Source organism: Urocitellus parryii, chromosome 7 (genome assembly GCF_045843805.1).
Source record: "Urocitellus parryii isolate mUroPar1 chromosome 7, mUroPar1.hap1, whole genome shotgun sequence".
Lineage (NCBI taxonomy): Eukaryota > Metazoa > Chordata > Mammalia > Rodentia > Sciuridae > Urocitellus > Urocitellus parryii.
Window position 1 is genome coordinate 76,641,872 of NC_135537.1, and position 26,068 is coordinate 76,667,939.

Here is a 26,068-nt window from a genome sequence, read left to right on the forward strand (position 1 = left end):
AGTGCAGGGGAAAAGGTCCCTCTCCTCCAGATACACAAGACACTTTCACCGAAACTCTGGATGGAACAGTCACTCAGAGGAGAATCATGCAGTTTCATAATGTACTCCAGTTTTCCCAAACATCACTACAACATAAGGTCTCTAGTTGCATTGAACCAACCTATTCTTATGGAACATATACCCAACCCCATGGTCAGTGGCCTAAAAAGACAGTTGATAGTTTCTCAGGAATGTCTTTGGTAGTGATAAAGATAGTGTGTATATGTAGTTTTAACATCCTATTAAGTGACAGCCTTCACATCTTCCATAAGCCTGGTCTCCCCACAACTACACTAATCACACCCCCTAGAATTGGGTATCTGTTTATACCTGACTTCACCATTTTCCAGAGAAAACTCATCAAATTCAAATATAAGAATGATTCACCCATTTATCTGTGCATTAAAGTTCATCAGAAAGTTTTCATAGGTGTAAATTTTTAGTTCACATATAAATGGAGGAAGGTTGGTCATTTATTCAAGTGTTCAAGTCATCATCCCCCAACATTGGTTGAAGCCTCTGATCTAAACAATCTATAGTGGTATTTTGAAGGAATATCTTAGATATTATGAAATTTTTGCCTACATTGAATTAACAGCAGTAAAACTCAATTCAGTTTGGATTCCATGCACTCTAGCTTGATGTCAGAAATCACACTGAAGGATAGCAAAATCAGGTCATTGTGGGTACCTTGAGGATGCTTTTGAGTACACTCTTCATTGTGTTAGGAGGTTCCAGAGGACTTCATACCATTAGTTGCTGCACTTCTCCTGTGCAGTGGGTCTGCTGTGATCTCCTAAGGACTGTGAGCTAGGTAACTGTTGGCCCTACACACTGCCTGCTTGGAGGCTTATAGAATCCTTGCTGGCCTAACTACAGCAAGAGACTAGGACTCTATGCTCTGCATTCTTCAGCCATATCCCCTGCCTATTTGTTTTAGGATGTACAAACACATGCACACATTCACACTGGACCAAAATGCTCTCTGATATTTCTCAGCGTTTGAATCTTGTCATAATCAGCAGATAGCTAGTGAGGTTCTTAATATTTCCTATTATGCCCAAAAGGAAACTTACAGATTAGAATGAGTTGCCAAGTTTATATTTAGAGGGGGAGCTATGAAAATTACACTTATTTGCTTCCCTATTTTGGCTTTGAATCTCACTTTGATCTCAGATGTCTATCCCTAGATGAATTAGATACGGGGATGAAAGGCAGGAATGAGACAGCAGTAAAGGAAATCCCCAAGAGAGTGCATCCAAGATCAGCTCAGGGCCTGGCAGCCAGACGATGTTTCTTCTTTTTTCCAGTGAGCCTGACAGCCATGTGTTACCTCTGGATTCCCAGGTGAGGTGTGTTGACATGCATAACCTGCTTAATATTTCTATGCAGCAAAGAAAATGCTTAACCCATCTTAAATACAGCCTGCATAGTAATTATTCTACATGGCTTTTTTTTTTTTTGGTTGGTTAATAATATGTATTTATTTTCCCACTCATTTAAAAAAAACCCTTGGGGACATGGGACCTCTAATATACCATCTTCCAAGAACACTGTCATCCCTAAGTTTATTTTTATCATTGTCTCTACTTACCTCTGAGTTTGAAGGGAGAATGGATGGTCTCTCTCCCTATTTCTACTTAACAATCTATTTTTTCTTCTTCAAATTTCCAAAATTCCAGTTTTCTTGGAGGTTCACATCTTCTTAACTACCTTTTTCTGCTCCTCATTGCCATTCCAGTATATCCATAGATGATTTCAGTCCTAGGCAGTGATCTTCCTCTTTAACACAATCTACTCTTGGCAACATGCTCACCCTTCAATACCTTGGCCTCTCATTTTCTCATCCTACTCACTTCCAGTGATCTTTTCCTCTATCCCCCCCCACCTCAGGAATCATCCTTAATGTCATACCTGTGACCTTATTGTCATACAAGGACTGCTTTTCTCAAGGATCTACAGTAATTACTGTCCCCTCTTTTACAAGCTACATGCATCACAGTTCCTCAGGACATTTCATTGAAAGTGACCTGGCCATCTTCTCCATCTTCATTGTATTGCACTGGAGACCCCCAGATGCAACTGCTTCTGTCCCTGTCAGTCTAAACACATCTTGATAGATTGGTCTACACATGAGTCACCATTTCCATGTATCCCATTTTCTCCTAAGTCCGTGCTATTCTGTTCCAACTTTTCAGAAAATTACTCTTCCATGGTCACTATTGACCTCCAGTTGCCAGTTGAGTAGCCTTTTCTGTCTTCATTTGACATTCGCTAGTACTTGATATCGTTGACCACATGTCCCTTCTTAACCCCTTTCTCTTGACTTCTGTGACATCAGCTGTTCAGTCTACTCTACTGCCTTGTCTTCTTTTCTTGATCCTAAATATTTGACAATTCTATGTCATGGTCCTTAGATTTCTAGTCTTCTTCAGCTATACTTACTCTATCTAATTTTGCCTAATCCTTCTGGCTTTAAGTACTACCCACACAGCTATGATTCTCATAGTTATGTCTTCTAAATTGGACTTTCCATTAGAGTCCAGAATTATTCCCAATGGAGGTTTTAAATTAATGTGACCAAAGAGGACTCTGTATTTCCCTGGCCCCACCAAGACTTGTTCCTTTTAGTTTCCCTTTGTCATCAAATGAACTTGTTTTCTTACAGTGACTCAAGCCCCAGATAAGAAGTCCAACCTCACGAATTCTATGCATTCTATTTCCAAACTGTTTCCTGAATCTGATCATGTTTCTCCATCTCTACAGCAACCCTTCCAGAACAAGAGCTACCATATGGCTCCCTGCATTAGTTCAGTGGTATTTAATTTCAAGTCAAATTATGTCTCTTCACTAGCCAGAGACCTCCAGTAACTTTTCATTGCACTACAGTAACTCTAAACACCTTGCCATGGCCTTGAACCCTGAATTGTGTGACCTTTGCCGTGACTCTTACCTTATCTGCTGTTCTCCTGTTTGTTCACTCTGTTCCTCGTAGGCCTTTCCTATTTTGTTTCAAACTGCCGTGTTCCTTGTCTCCTTAGGTCTTTGTCCTTGCCTTGTGCCCTGCTTAGCTTTCTTCCCTCAGATCTTCTGCTTGCCACCTCACCTTAATCTTTTACATCTCAACCACTGTATTCCAGTGATCCTTCCACAATTAATCCCACTCTTAATAGGGGGTAGGTTGACTATCCCCTCTTGATAGATTGACTTTGTTTTATCAACTGCATTATTTCATGCATGGTCATCATCTGTACTTATTTGCTTTCATGTTTATTCTAGAATTTAGGTTTCATGATAGCAGGTGCCTTGTCTCATTCTCCACTGGGAGATTAAAGGGGATCTGGGCCAGATAAAAGTGTTTTCTGGAAAATGAACAGTTATAGGTGATAATCCACCCACATCATTCATGTTTGAAAGCCACCCTCTCACATCCTCCCTGAACCAGATTCTCAGCTCTATTCAGTGTCTTACTTCTTTGAGCACTTTTAAAATCAGATATTCTGGGCATCTAGATTTATCCGTAATACTCTACTCTTAAAATATTAGTGTTTATTCTCTCATTTTTGAAACCTATTCTTGAACGTTGCTTAGTTTCTTGTCCACAAAATGAATGCTATGTAGGCATAAGGACTCTTGTTCATGCTAACAAAAATATAACTCAAACCCTGAGAGAAAAAGTAGCATCTTGTGGGCAGGACAGGAATGTTATTTGGGTTTCAGGAAAAATAAAATGTCCTTTCTGCCTCTGTGTCTTGTGTCAGTGAGTTTCATTATTTTCAGCTATATTCCATTTCTTCTCCAGCTTCAGATTTATATCTCAACCACCCATGAAGGACTAAGGTTTGGTTTCTCAGATTCAAGTGCAAAATGTTCTAACTGGTCAACATAACTATTTTTCCCAATCCTAAGTGTGAAATTTTATGATTTTGCAGTGATTTCCACACAAGAAAATATAAAATATTTTTATATTTTATAAATATAAAAATAAGGCATTTCTATGGTTAAAAGAAAAATTCCATATAAAAATGTCAGTCATTCTGGGAGGATAAAACAGTACATGTTTGAATATATGCAACTTTGCTGAGACTTGTTCCATGGTGTCTGGCTTGGGTGTTTTTGCTCCAACTTTGTTCTAAGCCTGAGATGGCAACTGTGAGAATTGCATATTGGGGGCACCTCCCACTTTTGACCCCCTGAGAGACATAATGTTATCCTGCTATTCTTTTTTTTTTTTTTTTGGTCAATGGACCTTTATTTTATTTATTTATATGCAGTGCTGAGAATTGAACCCAGTGCCTCACACATGCAAGGCAAGCACTCTACCACTGAGCCACAACCCCAGCCTCTGCTATTCTTCTTAAAGTCCATTTCAATGATAAATATGTGATAAGGAAAGAAAATTAGGCTGAATCTAACTTGTTTTAAAACCTAGAAATTCCTTTGACAATCCTGAAGATTGTTGATTTTTATTTTTTTTTTTATTTTTTTGCTTTTATTTCATCTATATCTTGCACTCTCCATTTGTTTGCCTCAATTATAGAACCCAAAACTAAGGGCAAAGCCTGGTTGAATTTCATCTATTGATTGACTACCAAAGCTAGGCTCCTATTTTTTATTTTGATTCAACCTAGTGGAGATTACTCTCTTTGAACAAACATTTTCTCTTCCAGTCGAAACTTCAGATTCTTACAAGTGTGATGAAGATTGGAATATACAGTTCTCAGTATTTTTATGATAAGTGACATTAGGAACATCAAAAGTTTGTAATATTTACATACAGTTTATTCGTAATGCTTACATCTAATATAATTTATACTGTTACTTTGATGACAAGATGGTAGCAAATGAAATGAAACATAAACTAGATTAGATATATACCTACACATCTTTAAGTCTGTTGACTTAAAGACCTGGATTTCACTGAAACTTAGATATTTATAAGCAATCAAAAATTTAGCAATTAAAAAATTTAAAATATTCAGGACACTAACACCAAATACTAGAGATGATGTGTAGCAATAGGAATTCTCATTCATTACTGTTGTCAGCGAAAGACAACAGAGCCACTCTGGAACACAATTTGGCAGTTTCTTACAAAATTAAACATTCTTATTTCATCCACCAGTCACACTCCTTAAAATTTATCCAAAGGAGCTGAAAACTTTATGTCCACATAAAAACCTGCACATGGATGCTTACAGTGCATATATTTCTTAATTGCTAAAACTTGGAAGCAACTATGACATTCTCCAATATGTGAATGGAAAAGTGAACGGTGGTACATCCAAACATTGGAATATTCAGTACTAAAAAGAAATGAGCTAACTATCCAAAAGATGACATGGAGGAAACTTTAATGAATATTACTAAATGAAAGAAGTCAATCTGAAAACTCTACGTCATATATACTGTATGATTCCAACTACATGGCATTCTGGAAAGGGCAAACTATGGAGACAATAAAAAGATCAGTGGTTGTCAGAAGTGGAGGGCGGGGGGAGTAGGGATGAATATGTAGAACATAGAAGGTTTTTAGGGCAGTGAAACTACCAGTTGACATTTAATGATAAGTACATGCCATTATACATTTGTTCAAATTAATAGAATGTGTAACACCAGGATTGAACCCCAATGTAATCTGTTGACTTCAGGTGACTAATGATGTGTCCTTATAGGTTCATCAGGTGTAAAAAAAGCTACCACTCTAGCAGAAGCTGTTCATAATTGGGAAGGCTATGCATGTGAGGAGACAGGAGGTGTGTAGGACACCTCTGTACCTTCCTCCAAATTTCACTGTGAATTTAAAACTGCTCTGAAAATCAAGTCAGATAAAAAAATTTAAAAATAGTTTCCCACTGGAAGTTCAGCAAGTGTTATATTTCGTTTGTTCCTTTTGGATCAGTAGATTTGAAATTTTAAACTTTTAACGTTATAGACCTAATGGGAATGATCACTTTGATGAATGTTCCCTTCTCCACTGATGAAGACATTGTGGAGATTTATTGTTTATAAATGCCTTAAGACTATCAATTTCCTTAATATCTTGCTTTCTAATATTCAAAAAACAGGACATCCCCACCCAAAGTACTTAGACATAAATTCAGTTAGAAAACATCACTGTTTTAAAAAAAGTGTAGAAAACTATAGTGATTTTACTTATAAGAATCTACACAATATTATCTGAAATTAGAAAGATTCTATATGCACTGACAAATGTTAACACCAAATTTACTCATCTCAATAATTAAAAATCCATCATAAATTTAGATTGCTTGATTTAGCTTGTTTTCTCTACAAAGTCAGAATTTATTTTGAGCTACCTATATATCTAGCTAGGAGAAAATCTAGATGGGGGAGCACCAGGAACAACCACACTTCTGTCTATTGTGATAGAAGAATCTGTTCTACCCAAATTGGAGTGTGCTCCTACTCTGGTTGTGTGGAGGAAATGGCAACCAGCACAATATATATTTTATTTGTTTGTTTTATAGACATTATTTTATTAAGTGGAATTTCTAGGTCTCTACGTGGCAGAACTTATAAATAAAACTTTGTGAACCAAACTTCCATTTGGTTCTAGATAATTAAAAAAAACTTTTTATTGGTGCATTGTAATTGCATAAATAGTGCATCATTATAATATATTAACAGTATGTTAATAATATAGAGTAACATGTATAGTATTGCATATTATTAAATATTGTGATATACATTGTGGTATATTCATACATGCACATAGCATAAATTGGTCTGTTTTATTTTCCTGTTCATCCCCTCTCCCTCCCCTTCTCTCTCCCACTGACTGCTTTTTCTACTATACTGGTCTCACTTGTATTTTCATAAGGTCTCTTTTCTTTTTATTCTCTCTAGCTTCTGCATATGAGAGAAAACACATGACTCCTAACTGCAAGTTGTGACAGTATCAAACCGGGGCAAACTAGAAGCCCAACTAGTAGATGTGGAGAATAGAAACTATCATTATAGGCTGTGTAGAGCAGTAGGAAAGGTGTTGGCTCCTTTTGAGAGGAATGTTCTGAAAAACAGACACATTTGCTGCCTCTCCAATGATCTCTAGAGATGAAACAAAGACATTCCTAGGCACAAAGATCATGCTACCTATAGTAAATGGTGAGAAGTTAGCTATTAAGTATGTAGAAATTATCAGGTAAGGCAACCACAAAGCATTCTGGGACAAATTTGAGAAAGACTAAGTAGCACCAGGAAATTGAAACTTAATCTATACATAACACAGACTTTTAGGTAAAAGTTATATTTATTAGGATAACTTTAGCTTTATCAGCACAAAAATGCACAGTGACTCTGATACAAGAGCAGTTTAATTTTTGATCATTTAAATGTCTTAAAATTTTTTATTTTGCGAGGGAAGTTAGGTGCTTCAGTCCACATAGTCATTCAGGGCTCAGACTAATGGGGGCTCTACCATCTTCAGCATGTGACTTTGGAGGCCATTTCTGTGCAGTTGGCAGAAGGAACAAAAGCTTGGAGATTGGTTTGGGAGGTTCCTATGGGCCAGAGCAGAAGCAACAGATATAGCATACTGCTACCCAGTGTTGGTACACAGCCACACCTAACTTCAAAAGAGGGTGAGAACAGAGTCTGGCTGTTTGTCCAGGAAGAAAAGGAATCCATAAGAAATCCATAAGGATGGACATGGCTAGTTTGCTTTGTAGTAGAAATAGTTTTTTGTTTTGTTCTGGATTTGGTATAGGGTATCACTTTGTTGCCCAGTCTGGCCTTGAACTCATGATCCTTTGGCCTTAGCTTCCTGAGTAATTGGCATTATAAAGAAAAATACTGGGGACTGGAAGGAAGCACTTTTTTTTTTTTTTTTGCACACTTCAGAGAGATCAAATCCTAGAGTATATTAAGATCCCAGATAATGGAAATTAAGCCCTTGGAACAAGGCCTTGGAAACAGGGTTGGAAAGACATAGTTAAAGGGGTCTGTGAAGGGTTGTGGCAAGGTCGGCCATGGTAGAGACTTTGTTTGAGCATGGTGTCCTGCACATGGTGCATGTTTTACAGACCACATAGGAAGCATGTGAAGTAATTCTCAGCGAGGTGACTATCCAGTGACTCAATAGGACGAGGACTTTAAAATCTGAACTTGCTCCAAAGCTTGAGGAAGTTTAGGTTTTGGGGTTAACTCATCATGGAACCAACAATGAGAATGAAAAAAAGTACCCCTGAATCCTAGACCATCAAAATGACTGAGCAACCTCATCAATGATATGGACTTTGCTGCATTGTCGAGGGCCCTTGACTATGGTGCAGATCAGACACGAATACTGAGTGACAGGAGACTCACCAAATCCGAGACAAGCCCCCAAATCACATCATTTGTCCTCTTTGCCTGTTTCCTGGGAGTTGGTCCAAAATAGCCTCTGGTCATGTTGTCTGTTCAGCAAAGTGTAAGAAAAATATTGTGTGATCTCTGCAAACATGTTGCCCATTTTTAAAGTCTCTGTGAATGATTTATTTAGATGTGTTTTGTTTTCTCACCTCTTTAAAAGTCAGGGGCAGTGGCTGAGCATGCAGAGCACCATGTCATCCTCACCTCCAATCCCAGAACATTTGTGTCGGCCAACAGGCTTGTTCATTTTGCTTGGGCCATTTTGAAACCATCCTTCCTCTTTCTCTCCTGTCTTTTCTTTTTGTTGTTTTAAATGCTAACAATTCCATCATGAAGACTTTTTTTAAAAAAACAGGTTTTACAAAACTAATTGTTGAAACTGCAGAGAATGTTTTGTTTGAGACACTGTGGCTTACTATGTCAAATCACAGCTAGAAGGCCACCTGGAACTCAAATTATTGTCCAGAAAATGTAGAGTTTTTTCCTAAGTGGAGTCTTAATAGGCCTTACTTGCTTCTCTGTGAAAATAGGAATAAACCTAGTTTAAGCACAAATGGATCTAACTAGAGTAAATTGTGCTTGCTCTCCCTCCCTTCCCACCCTTCCTCTGTCTCTCTGTCTGTCTATGTGTGCGTGTAGAAGGGAGTGTGCAGAGCAATGATACATTAAGGTCCTCTGTAGCTCGAATGACTTCACACATGCTCAATGTATGGCCAGAGCTGGGCTTTCAGCTATGGAAATGTGATCCAGCAGGATCAAGAGTGCTGAGGGATGAAGCAGATAAGCACATTACCTGGTAACCCTTTCTAGTCACCTACCACTCCTAATCCATAGCCTCCATTTCACCCTACCTGTAAAGTGTGCAAAGGGATCTTAATACAGATTTTATGTGACACCATGCTTTGCCTGGTAAATGAGAACAAGGCAGGTAGTACGAGTGAACAGATGTCAACAATGCACGTACTATATATAATTCAGCTGCTTGTTGGAGGACAAAATCTTCATCCAACTGATATCAAGACCATGTTGAATATATATAGACATAACAAATATAGATACAATAGATCTAGAGACAAGTATAGATATAAATGTAAGTATAGTTATAAGTATGGATGTACAGAAATTAAAATAGCTACCCCAGACTTCTTGGCAAATATTTTACTCCTTACTATAATATACTATTTATTTTAGAGTTCATGTGGGGTGTTTTTTATTTGTTCATTTGTTTGTGTTTTTTTGATACTAGGGATTGAACCCAGGGACACTTAACCACTGAGGCACATCCCCAGCCCTTCTTTTATTTTTTACTTAGAGACAGGGTCTCACAGAGTTGTTTAGGGCCTCATTAAGTTGCGGAGGCTGGGGGCTGGGGAGGTGGCTCAAGAAGTAGCGCGCTCGCCTGGCGTGTGTGCGGCCCGGGTTCGATCCTCAGCACCACATATAAAGATGTTGTGTCCGCCGATAACTGAAAAATAAATATTAAAATTCTCTCTCTCTCCTCTCTCTCTCCCTCTCTCACTCTCTCTTTAAAAAAAAAAATCATCAGCTGTTGGTAACTGATGTAACCTTTAAAAAAAAAAAAAGTTGCGGAGGCTGGCTTTGAACTCACCATCCTCCTGCCTCAGTTTCCAGAGCTACTGGGAGTACAGGCATGCTCCCCCTGTGACCTGATAAAAGAAAGCTATTTAACACTTCTTACTGATGTAATCAAGTTGAAGAAAACCTCCCTTTATTGAATGATAACAGATTTGGAAAAATTTAGAAGAGACAACATTAGGAACCACTTATCACTGGTATCAATTCTGTGTAAGAGTAACAAAGGACTAAAGAAAAATATTAACTGAAAAATTCAATAGAGTGTCCTTATGAGATGGATGACAGTTTTTAGTGATCTGTTATGATATACATCGGTAAGTGAAATTTGCAGTATTTCACTGCAGTATTTCAAAGTTGAGCATGGAGTTTGCAGGCAGATCAACTAATCTTGGATCTTACCTTGATAACGTTTACTTGCAATATATACTTGGGAAAAATTAGCTAGACATTAGTGCCTCTGCTTCCAAATTAATCTACGAAAAGCACTTAGAACAATGCCTGGCATAAGATTTGCTCTAAAATAAGTGTTAGCTATCATTACTATTGATAATATCATCATTATTCTTGTCATCTTTATTATAGGAAATATCTGATCTAATATATGCCTGCATAAGAGATATCTCTTCTTTCATTCATTATCAAAATGTCAAAAAAAATTTTTTATATTTCAAGAGAATTTTCAAGTAATTGTTATGTGGAACTGAATGCATAAAATAAAAAGAAGCAGTGTTTTAGTAATCAAAAAATGTCATTTGATTTTATAATTTTTCCACTAATTTCATTTTTCTGCATCTTAGTAGTTTATATAAATATAACTACTTTTGCAAATAGATACTAGAAATATCCAGAATTCACATAGAGATTAAATATGGAAAATGTCAGCTGGATAGGCAATATCCTTATGCCTTAAGCTTATTTGGCTTAACCTGAAGATGTAGATGGAATTTAGGTGTGCTGTCTAAACATGATCCTGACAGAGCATGCTCATAAATGTTGGTGTGAAAATGGAAGACCTAGAAATCAAACCTGTAGTTTGATCTCTGTAGCATCACTTGTCTTGGGTCCAGCTGACCTGCACTTCCAGAACTTGAAATATTCAAAGGAAAACTCTGTGTCATTTAGTTCTGACCGGCTATACTGATTTTCTCAAGTATACTTCAAGCCTCCAAAGCAGCCTAATCTAGAGATAAGTGAATTCCCTGCATCAGAATATTCTATCCATATCTCAGTAGTTTTTAGAGGGACAGCTAGGGATGAAGCTATCTATCCCTTTAGGGATAAAGTCTGGCTAATACCATAAGAGAAACCATACCAGCTACTTGTAAAAATTTAAAGAGTAGAGGATTTTTTTCTGGCATCTCTAGGGGGTTATACCAACAGAGGGCAGGTTATTGTGCTAAGCAGCAATTAGCTTTTAAGTTAAAAATGCTTTTACAGTGAACTTTCAAAATTAGCTGACATCATGCTTGGTAGTGAGAGAATGAATTTTTTCCCTCTAAAATCAGGAATAAAATATCTTCTCTTGCCACTTCTATTTTATTCAGGGCAGCTAGATGAGAAAAATGAAATGAAAGTCACTTGGGTTGGCAAGAAAATAGTAAAACTATCTCCATTTGCTGATGACATAATCTTTGCTATAGGTGCATATTTAGAAATCCCAAGAAATCCACCCAAAATGCTATCAGAGCTAAGAAACAAGTTCAGCAAGATGGCAGGTTACAAAATCAACATATAGAAATCAACTGTATTTCTATACAATAGCAGTGTGCGAATGAAACAGTAAAACACAGATTTTATTTTCAATAGCTTCAAAAAATAAAATACTTATGAAATTTCACAAGATAGATGTTAAATGTGTGCTTTGAACACTGTAAAACATTGTTGAAAGAAATTAAAGAATTTTAAATAAATGGAAAAACATGTTCATGAATTAATAGTTGTAAAATTGTTGCCATGGCAATGCAAACTATGTTAGATTTTTGTTGCTGCAACCAAAGTATCTGACAAAAACAACTTAGAGGAGTAAAAGTTTATTTGGGGCTCAGAGTTTCAGAGGTTTTAGTCCATGGTTGAGCAGTTCCATTGCTCAAGGTAAGGTGGACTATCATGGCAGAAGGGAGCAGGAGACAAAGCAACTAAGCTCAAGGCAGCCAGGAAACTGAGAGAGGGTGACCCACCTTCTGCAGCCACACCCTAACTGCCTTCAGTTACCACACAGTTAGTCCATTCAAATTACAAAGGACTGACTAGGTTATAGCTCTCACAATCCAATTATTTTACTTCTGAATATCCCTACATTAATATAGGGGCTTTTGGGGACACCTTGTATCCAAACCATAACTCTAATCAAAATGATATATCAATCCAGTGCATTCTCTGTCAAAATCCCAGGTGGATTCTTTACAAAAATTGACAAATTGATTCTAAAATTCATATGAAAAGACAAGAAAATCATAATAGCCAAAGCCATCTTGACAAAGAACAAAGTTGGAGGACTCACACATCTTAATTTCAAAATTTACCACAAAGTCCCAATAATCAAGATAGTGGGGTATTGGCATGTAGTTGGACATATAGATCAATGTAATAGAATTGAATGTCTAGAAATAAATCCTGTGTCAAAGATCAACTGAGTTTCTATAAGCATGCCAAAACAATTTAGTGGGGAAAGATCACTCTTTTCAACAAATGGTGCAAGGACCACTGAGTGTTCACAGGTAAAAGAGTGCAGTAGAATCCCTACCTCACACTATATTCAAAATTAACTCAACATAAACAAAGTTCTACATAAATGTAAAACAACCCACAAAACCCTTGGAAGAAAATGTCTTTGTAACCACGAATTTGGTAATAGTTTCTTAGATGTGACACCTAAGCACAATTAACCAAGAAACATAGATAAATTGCACTTTATTAAAATTAAAACCTTTGGTGTTTTAAAGAACAAAATCAAGGAAATCAAAAGGCAATCAACACAATGGGAGAAACATTTTGCAATTCTGTATCTGTTAAGAAACTCATATCTAGAATACATGAGTAAAGAACTCTGCTGGAGGGGCTGGAGTGGTGGCTCAGTGGTAGAGCACTCGCCTAGCATGTGTGAGGCCCTGGGTTCGATCCTCAGCACCACATAAAAATAAATAAGTAAATAAAATAAAAGGTATTGTGTCCAACTACAACTAAAACATAAATATTAAAAAAAAAAAAAACCTCTGCTGGGCCCAGTGGTGCAAGCCTGTAATCTCAGTGATTGGGAGACTGAGGCAGGAGAATCACACATTCAAGGCCAGCTTTGGCAACTTAGCAAGACCCTGTCTCAAAGCAAAAATAGATAAATTAATTAAATAAAATACTAAAAATAAAATTAAGAGAACTAGCCAGGTAGTTCAGTGATAAAGCACCCCTGGGTTCTTTATGAACTCCTATAATCCGATAATAAAAATAAAATAATTCAACTTGAAGATGGGGGGGAATATGAAGACAGATATTTGACCAATAAGCACATCAGAAGATGCTCAGTATCATTTCTCATTAGGGAGATGCTAATCAAACCACACTGAGATATCACTCCATACTAAAATGTTCTCTAATAATAAGGATAGGCAGTAACAAATGTTGGTGGAGACACTGGAATACTCATACACTGCTGATAGTAATGTAAATTGTGCAGACACTTTTAAAAAAAAATGGAAGTTTCTCAAACAGGTAAACATGAGGATTACCAAAAACTCCAGCACTTTTATTCCTAAGTATATACTCGAGATAAATAAAGACATGTCCACAAAATATTTGTACATGGATATTTATAGCAGCATTATTCACAAATACTCATCAACTGATAAATGGATAAATAAAATTGGATATAGTCTTATACTACAAGATACTAACCAGTAATAAAATGAATGAAATACTGATATATGCTACAATATGAATGAACCTTGAAAATACTGTAGTAAGTGAACATGGACAGTAATAATGGGCAACATATTGTATTATTCTATTATTATAAAATCCCAGATAGGTAAATTTATAGAGATAGAAAGTATATCAGTGATTGCCTGGGCCTGAGGGGAGAAATTAGGAAGTAGGAGGGTTGTGGATGAGGAGTGACTACTAATAATATGACTTATTTTAGGGGGTGATGAAAACTGTCTAAAATTTTGGTAATAGTTATACAACTCTATGGATATACTAGAAATTACCAAATTGTACACCTTAAACAGATGAATAGTATGGTATGTTATTTATGTTTCAAAAAAGTTACTGTTTTAAAATTCCTGATAATACGTAACTGTTTATTTCAGTCATAATAATGTGCATTAAAGTTTCTGAATTTAGGGGTTGGGGTTGTGGCTCAGGAGTAGAGTGCTTGCCTCCCATGTGTAAGGCACTGGGTTTGATCCTCAGCACCACATAAAAATAAACAAAATAAAGGTATTGTGTCCATCTGCAACTAAAAACAAATTTTTTTAAGTTACTGAATTTAATCAAGTGACTGGACTATTTGCTAGAAATTGTGTTATTGCTACACTGTACCTGAAGTAACAACATGTGGCATCTTGTACAAGCTCACTAAAGCTTTAGTTGAGAACTCAGAATGGGAGTTTAATAGAGTGGAGTTTGTTCTCTCTACATTTCTAGTGAGGGAATTTTCACATTGGATATTTGCTTCTCCCAATTTATCCTTGCGTTGGAGTTTTACCTTTAAATAGTACAATGAAATTTTGCACTAGGCAAGTTATTATTTATAATGCCAAATGTATTGCAAAACATTGATGAATTGATACTAACCCAAATGTTAGGAAGGAAAGTGAGTGTCAGTGTATACACCCCCTCACTTGAGAAATGCAACTATTTTTAAAGTCAGGTTGTAAAGCATCTAATCACACACGCAATTTAAGAAAGAAGTAGTTTGTTTTTTATCAGTATAGACTTGGAGGGCATCAGCATCCCAGGATAGGGAATTTCCTATCCTTGTGTTCATCCTGTGTGGGGGCACCTCTCAAAAAACCAACGCATTGCAAGAGAACAACAGGGGAGGGAGTGAAGGAGACTGAAGCATTTATTTAGATCCTGCTGGGAGAGAGGACTAAGATCTTTTATCTTATATTCCTCATCTGTACAGAGAGCCTTGTACTGGGTCTGAGGTTTGTTGAATGCTGAAAAGATGTGAGAAGGATAAGGGTCTAATTCCTTTTACTTTCTCTTTTTTACAACTGTAAAAGGCAATAAGTTCTTTTAAGTTCTTTTAAGGCAATAAGTTCTTCTGAATGTCTTCTTATTTTTCCCCATTATAGACCTAGAATTTAGTTTGGTCTTATAAGATGATACTTCCATAATGGCTTTTCTTAAAAGCTATGGAAAATAAGTAGATTCAAACTTCAAATAATGTTAATATGTAATTCAGCCCTACAGGAAAAAAAAAAGATTTTCAATTGTTTACAAAAATGTTGTAAAGGAGTGTTTTCAAAAGAGTTTCCAGGAAAATATTTGGAGACAAAATTTTTCACTCCATTTTTCATCCTTGTAATGTTTCATAAAAGCTCCCACTGGTCCTGGCAGTGGGCTAGTTATTTAAAACATAAAAGGGCTTGTTGCAAATTTTGAAAGATTGGTTGTTTTTTCCATTTTTTAATATAAAAAAATCATTGGGAGTATTATATCCTAATAATATCCTCTTGGAGTCAAGGATAAAAGTAGACCCACGGGGTGGGGGTAGGGGGGATCCCCAGTGAAAATGGCACAACCTGCAAAGGGATGTGTGCGCTCCTGTCCAATCGCGACAGCTAGTGATAGAAACAGCACTAGGTGCCCTGAACTGAGAGCCCATTCTGTGTGCAACTCACATGGAGCCCAGTGCAGAATAAAGCTTTCTGAAGCTCCACCCCGAAGTGTGGTTGCCTTTGTCATTTTAATTGGTCTGTGTTTGTGAAGTGGGGCCTCTATTTACTTATAGCTTGGGGCTTGTGTTTACCAAGCCTGGTGGAGGCCAAGTGACAGGACTCCTGCAAGCTCTCCCGCTGTATCTTGAGGCACTTTTCTTTTCAGTATCTGTGCCTGTCTAATTCGTGAGCTTCTGTGAAGCAAGCACAGGAGGGTACAAGGCCTACAGGGAGGAATTACACCTAATTACTCAAATAATTGCTAGGCTGTTGCCTTCTTAGTCACTGAAAATAATTTCCAGGTCCCTGGCTTTTATAGATAGTCTTCTAGAGGCAGGAGGACACAGCCCCCTTTTTAACTCAGCCCATTCACTCACAAAATCAGAACACTCGAGCCTGCAAAATTAATAAGCACCACTTCCATTACATATATTTTAGGTTGTTGTTGCCGTGGCGATAAAGTCAGGGACATTGAATCTCCTCTGTTGAGCCATTGTTATCATCCCTGGCCATCTGCTGCAGAGGAGTGATATTCCATCTCATTTGCATGATGACTGATATATGGGCGGTTTGGAAGGACATATGCCACAGCAATCATGTGATGAAAATTAAAGTGAAAGTTTTGGGCCCAGAGCCGAAAAAAATCTGTGTATGCGCATGAGGCTGTTGATGTGCAAATGTGAATCATATTGAGAAGGTCTGAATAGGGAGGTGTGACGTAAGGAGGGCTACATGCAGGTGCTTATCTCTAAGCAGTCAAAGGCACTGGATGTCATATCATGGGAACTACCTTTCAAAGAAAGAGCTTTAGTGTTTCCTTCCAGCACACAAGGGAGGAGAGAAATATAAGTTTTGGAAACACACAAAAAAGTAAGTTTAAAACTTTTGAACTGCATACTCTTAATGCTGGTGTTTAAATCACTCCGACTGTGGGCAAGTTTTCATGGCTTGAGTCCTAACAGTTACTTTTGTTTCTCGAGGGGGAGGGATGGGGTGGGTTGTTACCAAAGGTTGAAGTTCAGAAGTGTGTGGATGGTTTCTCTGATGTTTATTTTGAACTTCTGTTTTTGCTCTCTGCTGTGTTGTATATTTGACATTATTTTAAATGTTATTCATTTTCTCTCTCTCTCTCTCTCTCTCTCTCTCTCTCTCTCTCTCTCTGGAAAAAAAATGTTATTGTATCTGTTTTGAGAAGGATTTCAGAATAAAATGTCATGGTGCAATTACATTTATACTGCATCAGTAACGCCTTTGTTGATATACATTTTTGAAATGTGTGAATTTGCAACAGAGTGTATTTGATATGGGACTTGGTACACTTTTTTTCTCTGAAAAAAAAAAAGTAAAGTAGAACTAATTTCTGAAATCACAAAATTTAACAATGAGATCCCAAGTCTGACATCTCTCTAGAATTGAGATCCTGCAGGGAGGGTTGAAGAGATAGGTTATTAATAAATTTTTACATAAACAGTCGTTATTAAAAAGAAGTTTTCTGTTTTGTTTTTTTTTTTTTTTTTTGAAAAGTTGAAATTCTGGAAAGAGTTTGTGGGAAGTCCTTCCAAAATGGAAATTGATGAGTATGGTATATAAAATCTTGTATTTAAATATTTAGAACATTGAATAAGAGCAGTCTCCTTAAAAAATGATACTGTTCATTTTTGATAGATGTAGTTGTCAGTAGACTCTTCAGAAAGTTAAAGAGTAATATTAGGAAAGGCTGAAGAATGAGAAAAGACTTAATACTGACCTTGACAAAATTTTGCAGAAAGATGATTTCAATGAAATATTACTTTGGGAAAAAATATACTTTAGGGACACAGAAAAAGTTTAAATACCTTGATAAACAATACTTTGCCTCATATTCCTTTTGTGTAAAGCATTTATTAAAGATTCTTGTGTTAATATACATGGGAATAATCAAAGTTTTCTAAAGGGGTGTAATGGTCTCTTTTTATATGTCAAAGTACAAAGTAATTAATAGGCAAACTATGTCATGTAACTTCTCTAATCATGATTTTTTTAAAAGAAAAATGGTTTAATGTCACAAATAGTTACATCAAGTCATCTTATACAACAAATAGCATTACCAAATCTGGTAAATTAAAAAATAATGGACAAATCTTTAATATAAAGAGATAATGCAGGAATAAATATATTCTAGGAAATTATTAGATTTCTAAAGAAGGAGTGAAATTAGACTTTCCATAACTTTTAAAATATTCTTGCAGATATTATACACATAGAATTCTACTTTTATGTTTGTAACCTAAGATTATCAATGTTCTCTTTTCTCCTTCTTCTAAATATTCAATTACTCAGTGGTGATTATTATGTGGCCTTCTTGGCTTACTACAATATTAGATTAATATAGATTTCTTGTGCCAAATTAGCGGAAATCACTGTTGCACATAAGAGTGATTCACTCTTTTTTAGTCATATTTATGTTACAGCAAGAGCATCATTTTAAGCTTAAAAGCTTTTATATTTTAAATTTGGATATACTGTACCTTAGAGAGTAGGGGAAGCTTTATTTTAAACATGGCAAAGTACACTGGAACTTTTTATGAGAATCTCATTTAATTAGGCTTAAAGGAGACTTTTTTTTTTAAGAGCGGCTCTTACTATTCTGCTACAACATTAATCAGCAAGATTTTAAAGTTTTGTGGTTTTTCTTACATTAAACAACTGCAAGTGACCTAGAAAAAAATACAAATGTTTGGAGCTGTCCATGGTAGCCCACTCCTTAAAAGTTAACTGTAATAAAATGCACATCTACATGCTATGTGTAATTGTTTTTATCACCATTTTTAAAGGTCAAGATTAAATTCTTATTAGATAAATTAACCTGGAAGATATAGCAGTTATTTACAGATAATGTAAGAATCTTACTCTTAGTTAGAATCAAATTGCAAAACCTAGCAAAACTTTAAATTTTCATGTTAATGGGAATTCCTGGTTGCAGCTTTAAACTATTTACGTGTAAATAAACAAAATTCATAGCTGTCAAATACATAACTCTTTAGGTTGACATTAATATAAAAGCACAGTGCAAATAGTCTCTATGGTAGTAGAGCAATGTGAACAAACATATCGAAAAAATGTAACTTGCTTGACTTTATTGCTCTTGAAATTAATTCTTGTCCTTACGTGACCTGCCATGTCTGCTATAGAAATCCAAAAGATCATAATTGTTTGATATGAAATGCAAAAAGAATTGTTAAATTGAAAGTTTAACATCATGAAATTCAAAATCCCAAGCGGTATATAAACATTAAAAGAAACTTTGGACTGCTAATCCTAGGAAATGAGTTTTATGGATTGAATTCAACAAGGCTTCAGAAATGGTTCCATCTGCTGCCTAGCAGCTGGTGAAAGGATAAATTTAATTCATTAATTCATTTGGAAAAAAGGATCCAAGTAGTAAAGACTTCATTGCTCATAATGCATATAGGTGAAAACACAAACTGAAATCTGGTCCAATTGATCATCCCAGATAATGAGCTACATTGTCTTGCCTTTTTTGGTAAAGGTCTTAGTGATTGAGTCAATACGGTGCTGATTTTTATGACAATAACCAATCATTTTCAATCATTTCAATGATAAAAAAAAACTCAGGGAAATTTAAAGTCTCAGTTTTTAATCTAGGGAACTAATTTCTAAGCATTAGAAATTATGCACATTCTCATTTGGCATATGTTATATAGAGAGACAGTTTGTGTATCTGTGCTTATAATTTGTACATGTGCATACATATATATGTATATATATTCACTTCGTTTATATTAGGTAGATATCCTCTCCCATTTGTTGAAATCGTCAACATTATTTAAAAATCAGCATTAATACAAGTAAATCATATCTTAGATTCAAAATTTATATTTACTCAAAGGTTATAAGGTACAAATAACCCTGGTTTGGTTTTCTCCCCTTTCCACACTGCATAGTCTTTGCCCAGTCTCTGTTTTCAGTCACACCCTGCAGAGTGCTTCAAATGATTAAAAAGTTGTACCTGAAGTAATCTTTTCCCAATACCTCTGCTACAAGCGTTTTGGCATAAGAAGGGACAGTTCATAAGTCATGGAAAAAAAGATTTAATTGGCTGGATTGTACAGGGCTTTTTAGTGTCTTTATATAGATATAATGGAGGTTGGATGCCAAGTTTCTTGAGTCACTTACATTCAATCAATGTGATGAGGGATCAGAAAGTTGATGCTGTTGTATCCCCTTTAAAAACTTGTAATCATGTCACTGAAATTTTTTAACTGCTAGCATTTTAATTGGAGTGAGGTTTCCTTTAGAAATGTATAGCTCACCTTTCCTAGCAAGGTAAATGTTTCCTGGTTGCCAGTTAATTGATCTGTGATAGAGATAAGAATATCCCCGAGAGCAAGGCTGCTTCAGTAGCATGTGTACATTTTAACCATTCTTTTTTGGATGGTGATTTCATGAATGGTGTTTTGACTTTTCTTTCTCTGTGGCCCACAGCTCACCGTGGTGGGTTTGTTGGATTTACTATAAAGGTTCTGTTTGCACCCTGTGGGTTGGGTTAAGAATCAGGGTTTATGCATTTACTTGTACTGTTGCATTGTTTAGACAGCTTTGGTTTAGTTTTGATCTTTTTTTTTTTCTTTCTTTTTTTTTTTTTTTTTTTTTTTGCCTTTGAGGCTCTTCCACAGTGTCAGCTGCTGACTGATAGTAGGAAAACGGCCTCGTGGTGTGAATGAAAGGGACCTAGCGGTTGGTAAACAGAGATAAGGAATAAATAGAGCACAGGCAAAAGGAGATAGTTCTGTGGGGGCCCAGATTGCTGCCAGTCTGTTCAAGGGAGATGCAGAGCCTGTCCTTTTCCCAGATTAAATTAGTGTGCGAAATCTCCAGTGACCTCCTCCCCTTCTCCCCACACTCTTTAGCCAAGCTGAACAGCCTCTGCTGTAAAGTATTCATTTTACCCAGGGACAAGCTGGACAATAGAACTCTCCCTGATACTTATGGACAGCTGTCGTCATTCATAGTGCTCTCAGCATTTCATTTTTCATAGGAGTTAAAAGGGTTTTTACCTTGGAACTCAAAGGGGGCAGAAATGTAACTTTGCCAGTTCTGATGCTGCTTTGGGCAGGGGGTAGCACTGAGGTGGGGGGAGAGTTAGGAGCAAGGAAAACTGTTCAGGGAAGCGATGCTTTTTTTTTTTTTTCATGTTGTGCTTAATATGATTAAACTAAGACAGAAATTAAATTTCAACCCCCTTTTGGATCCCTAGTTAAAAGAAAATACCTCTGATTCTGAAAGTTTCCTAAAATTAAGGTCATCAGTGCAAAGTAGACAATTTCTCTCCACCTGCTGTACCCTTGTTTTGACTAAACATGCATGCATTTTATTACCTGTGAATAACCACGAGTAAATATTAAGTCTGTAAGATACCTCGGTAGTCCCATATTTTTTTATTTTTTATTTTTTTTTTAGTGATTTACTGCAAATATATTCAGCATTTGACTGATTAAATAGACCTTCGGCAACCTTGAGGGTCACTGTGTGGAGTATGTACATAGAAAATGCATCAGCCCATTGTACCCTGGCAGCTAATGAGATTGGTCGTTAAGTAAATGACACAAAGCCTACAAAAAAAGCTTACAGCTCACTAGAGTATCACAGAGTGTCCCTGCACACCACACAACGACACAAACACTGGACTAACCTAGCCCACCCTGCTTTATTCTACATCACTGCTTCCCTGATGTCAGCGTGAGAGGCAGAACAAAGGCTAGGAGGCACCGGTAAGTCAGTCTGGCAATTAAGCCCTAGGGAGAAAGTAGAACAAATCTTAGCCTAACCGTGGGGCCGAAAGTCCCTTTCTCGACAAGTAGGTCAGGATGAAGGGATTTTGCTATCACTTTTGGAAATACTGCTTCAGTGATCAGTGTTCTTATTCTGTTGGTATTGTTGTTTTGTTTTGCCGATTCACAAAAGTTTGTAAATTTCAAGTCAAGTGTACCCAAAAGGCTAAGAGAACATGAATTTGAGATGTAGGCTATTTGTGGGAGAAAGAAGGCTTCACAAATAACTACTATCAGGTGTGGGTTCAGGTTTGAAAACTTTCAAATGCATGAGGCAACTTTGATTTTAGTTTGTCCTACTGCTTATAAAAGATAGTGGAAACGGGGGGGGGGCATGTATGTACACAGTGAAGTTCATCCTTGATGATATAAAATTGTCCCAGCCTCTCATAGATATTTAACATCCTATATGGGACAGCCATTTCCTTGATCAGTATCTTAAAAATCAATCAATCAAACACCACAAAACAAGAAAATAAAAGCTCTTCATTTCCTCGTGTATTTCGGTCCTCTCAAATCTGGAAATAAAATCATTGCTGTGAGTCTGTAATATTGAATAGGATTAGTGGTTATTTGCTTGCTGTACTTGGGGAAAAATCAAAGCTATCTGACACTGAAGCAGCATTGGCTGTTTCCCTTGGAAAAAATGCATTTGCAGTATTGAAGTGTAACATTGCAGGATCCTTTTAGAGAAATATGGCAGCAGGAAGTTGCCAGAAAGTCTTATTTGCCTTGCTGAAATGTCTGTCTGCCTTAGATGTGTGTGTTCTGAGGATGTTTAGTTCAAGAGAGGATGATTTTGTCACAAGACATTCAGGTAAATTAAATATTTTATTCTAAGAACTGTCAGCTAAGTGGGTTGTCAGCGGTTTAATAAACTCTTGACAATCTCATTGAAAACATTAAAAAAGTATTGTTATCCTAATTGTGGTGTTTCAAATAGATGTATTCATAATATCATCAAGATTCAATTTTTGAAGGTACTGTCATTTGATATTAGAACGGCATTTATAATCATCTGTTCATGAATTAAAAGTCTATTATATAGAAATCAGTTTGCTAACTTGAATTCTTTACAGTGGAACATTTTTATTTATATAAGTATATGGAAATATTTTGATACAGAATAAATAGCTCATTAATATTCATGAGAGATTCATAATATAGGTTCATGATATAGTCTGGGTGATCAGAGGTCACGTACTTTACCATTTTTGTCTTGAAGTACTTTTGCTCTTTCAAATGTGTTCCCAACATTGTTTTTACTTATAAAATGTGTTTAGGACTCTCTGTGTGTGTGAATAGTGTACAATATATATTTCAAACTCTGAAGTATTCTTTTCATAATGGATTTCACAAGGAAATAAATTTCATAAAGAAGATAGCATAAATAGTGCCTTGTTCATTCCAAGTGAAATCTCTGTGGGGAAGATGTATTTTGATTTTACTAATTTGAGATCTTTCTAATGTCATCCCATCCTCATGCCTTTAGGAGTCATGGAATAGCAAGCCATCTGAAAATCGCTACAATTGCTACCTAACAATATTAGTTTAGGGCAGAGTTATGCAACTAGTTTACTCTTTTGGGCATTATAAATATATTAGTTTATCTTTCTATGCTGAACATTTTTAATCTGAACCTTGTGTGTTATAATTTATTTGTCTGTAGTTGCTAGTGTTCATCCTGTTAATGCAGGAGGAAATGTTTCAGAAAACACACAGTCCGTTTGAATGGCTATAAATATCTTTTTCCCATTCTCACTGATACAGCAAAGAGTGTACAAACTTGACCTAAGTCGGTAAGTTGCACCTCTGTGGATAAAACAGAGTGGACTCACTTTCACAAAAACATAATTGTTGTTCTTCAAAACAAAATAACACTGTGTTGTAATTAAGATTAAAGGGCACAGATCATTACTTTTGGTTTATGCAAACTAGTTTTCTAGTCTTGTATTTGAAAGGTTTTTGTTGTGCTGTTGTTTAGTGTAAGAAAATTCACCTGGTTTTATTTGTTGTATAGCTTACTTCTTTAAAGAAATTTGAAAACCTTGATTTGTATTGATAGAAAAAAACTTTCTATTACTGAACTTTTATTTCAATTCATTTATTTAATAAATGAGTATTCAAACTACTTGGTTCAAAGGACTGTAGTAAGTGCTATGGCAATATTGGAACTTTTCCTATACCTAAGAATCCACCATTTAACGAGAGCAATAAAACATTTTCTAGAGAATAAGGCAGTTGTTACAAGTGCCATATGAGTGACACAAAGTTCCAAGTCCCTTCTCGAGTTCTCATGTTTGAAACCAAGTTCTTTCACTTAATCTGTGACCTTGGATAAGTTCTTTAACTTTTCTGATCCTCAGTTTCCTGGTCTGTTTGATGGGGGCCAAGAGTGGAAGTGGGAAATACATTTTGCTTTATAAATTATGTGAAAATTAAATAATGTAAGGTTGCAAAGCCCCTGGTATATTTGTTTGGTTTTCTGAATTTGCCCTTAGAGTTTGAGACAGTAAACAGACATGCCAGTATCATGGTGCACACTTCCTATGATTTGCTTCTACCAATACAGAATTCTCTCTTCTGTTTTCACTTTCAGAGCCCCATATTTTGTGAGATTCCTTGAAGGTTGTGTCAATTCCATTTTATCTGGCTGCGGGCTCATATCAAGGCTGAGGTAACATGTTACAAACATTAAATGTATATTAAGTATATGTGATTAAATTGACTTTTATGCAGAGTTTAATTGGTAGTTATCAAAAGAGGATATTAGAATTCCAGTAAACTTTCTATAAGCAGAAATATTTAATTTCATTTAAGTTAAAAAATTAAAATCTATAATTTAAGTAATTATATAAAAGTTCAATAACTATTGAGATCTTGGGGTTTATTCCTCATTTTTAGTTATAATTTTTTTATTTTTTACCCTATTGAGATTTACTTAATAAGTTTTTGGCTTAAATTATTTATTTTCATTCAAACTATGAATTAAGAATATATTTTTTCTTTGTAGTCATTGTTGGAAAATATTTTATTTATTTTATTACCTATATAAAGAAACTTGACCTAGTTTGTTGCTGAATGTTTAATCTTAAAAGATAAAATTCTATTCAGTGAGCTCTGAGATATCTGGATTTCTTTATAAGTATTAAGTATTGTTTTGCCAAATTTTGTACCAAATTTATAAGTTTTCAGGTGATAATTTATTCCCTGTAACTTTTCAGAATTGGATTGCAAGGAATCACTATTCTGATAAGTTTTGACTTATACATTTAAGACATAACTTTGTTAGAGTATTATTGCTAAGAGTTTCTGATGTCATAGATTTTGTATCTATAGAAAGATTTCATTGACTCACAAAAATGTTCAAGCTTTCAAAGTTTTATTAGTAACTTATTTAAGTTGAATAAAGTATAATAATAAAGTAGCTTTTTATATCAGAACACTTAAATTTATTTCATTTATATAGTGTAAATACAAAGTCCCTGGAGATATCTGCACTAAATACATGTTATCTAAATATTCTTAAATATGTTTTTTTGGTTTGCTAAAGTGGAATATATATTGATATTATTATAATGAACAGCTATACATGGTAATTCCATGAAAAACATGGACATTACTATTTTACAAAAAAAAGTATGAAAATTTTTGTGGTTCATTTTTTTTTACTTCTTCCAAAATTAAAAATTACACAATTAGTTTAACTAAATTTCCTAAATTTTGAGGGTTTTCAAAACCTCAAAAAAAAGCATGGCTAAATGCCACTGTGTAAAAACCTCATCTAATTCCTTTTTCAGACTGTTATATATATGTGTGTCCAATTTCTATATGAGTGAATTCATGCTTGCCCTGAGACAAAACTTAGTTACCATTACTTATAATGTTATGCAGAACTAGAGCAAAATTAAATGGTTAATTGTGTAAATAGAATAAACAGTATTTTCATTCCTGGAACATAGATTAAAGAGACTATGAAAACAAAAAAAATTTGTTATTGAAAGCCTGATTTGTAAAAGAATAACATCATCCAGAAAGATGCATACACAGCTTGCTTTTTTGTTTCTATGTTATATTTGGTATGATTGGGAATAGAAGTATTTACCTCTTTTAAATTTACCTCTTTCAAATATCAAACAATGAGAGGGAACTAGTCTTAACATTTCCATTCTGAAGGGTGAAAATGAGGTGAGGATGAAATATGCTCATGAAGAAAATGAAATCAGGAAAAGATTGAGGCTGACAATAGAGTACTCTAGAAAGAGGGCAAAAATTAGAGTATACAACCTACTACATACAGAGCCCTTGATCTTTTTTGTGTGTGAAAGATACCAGTGCCTACCAAAA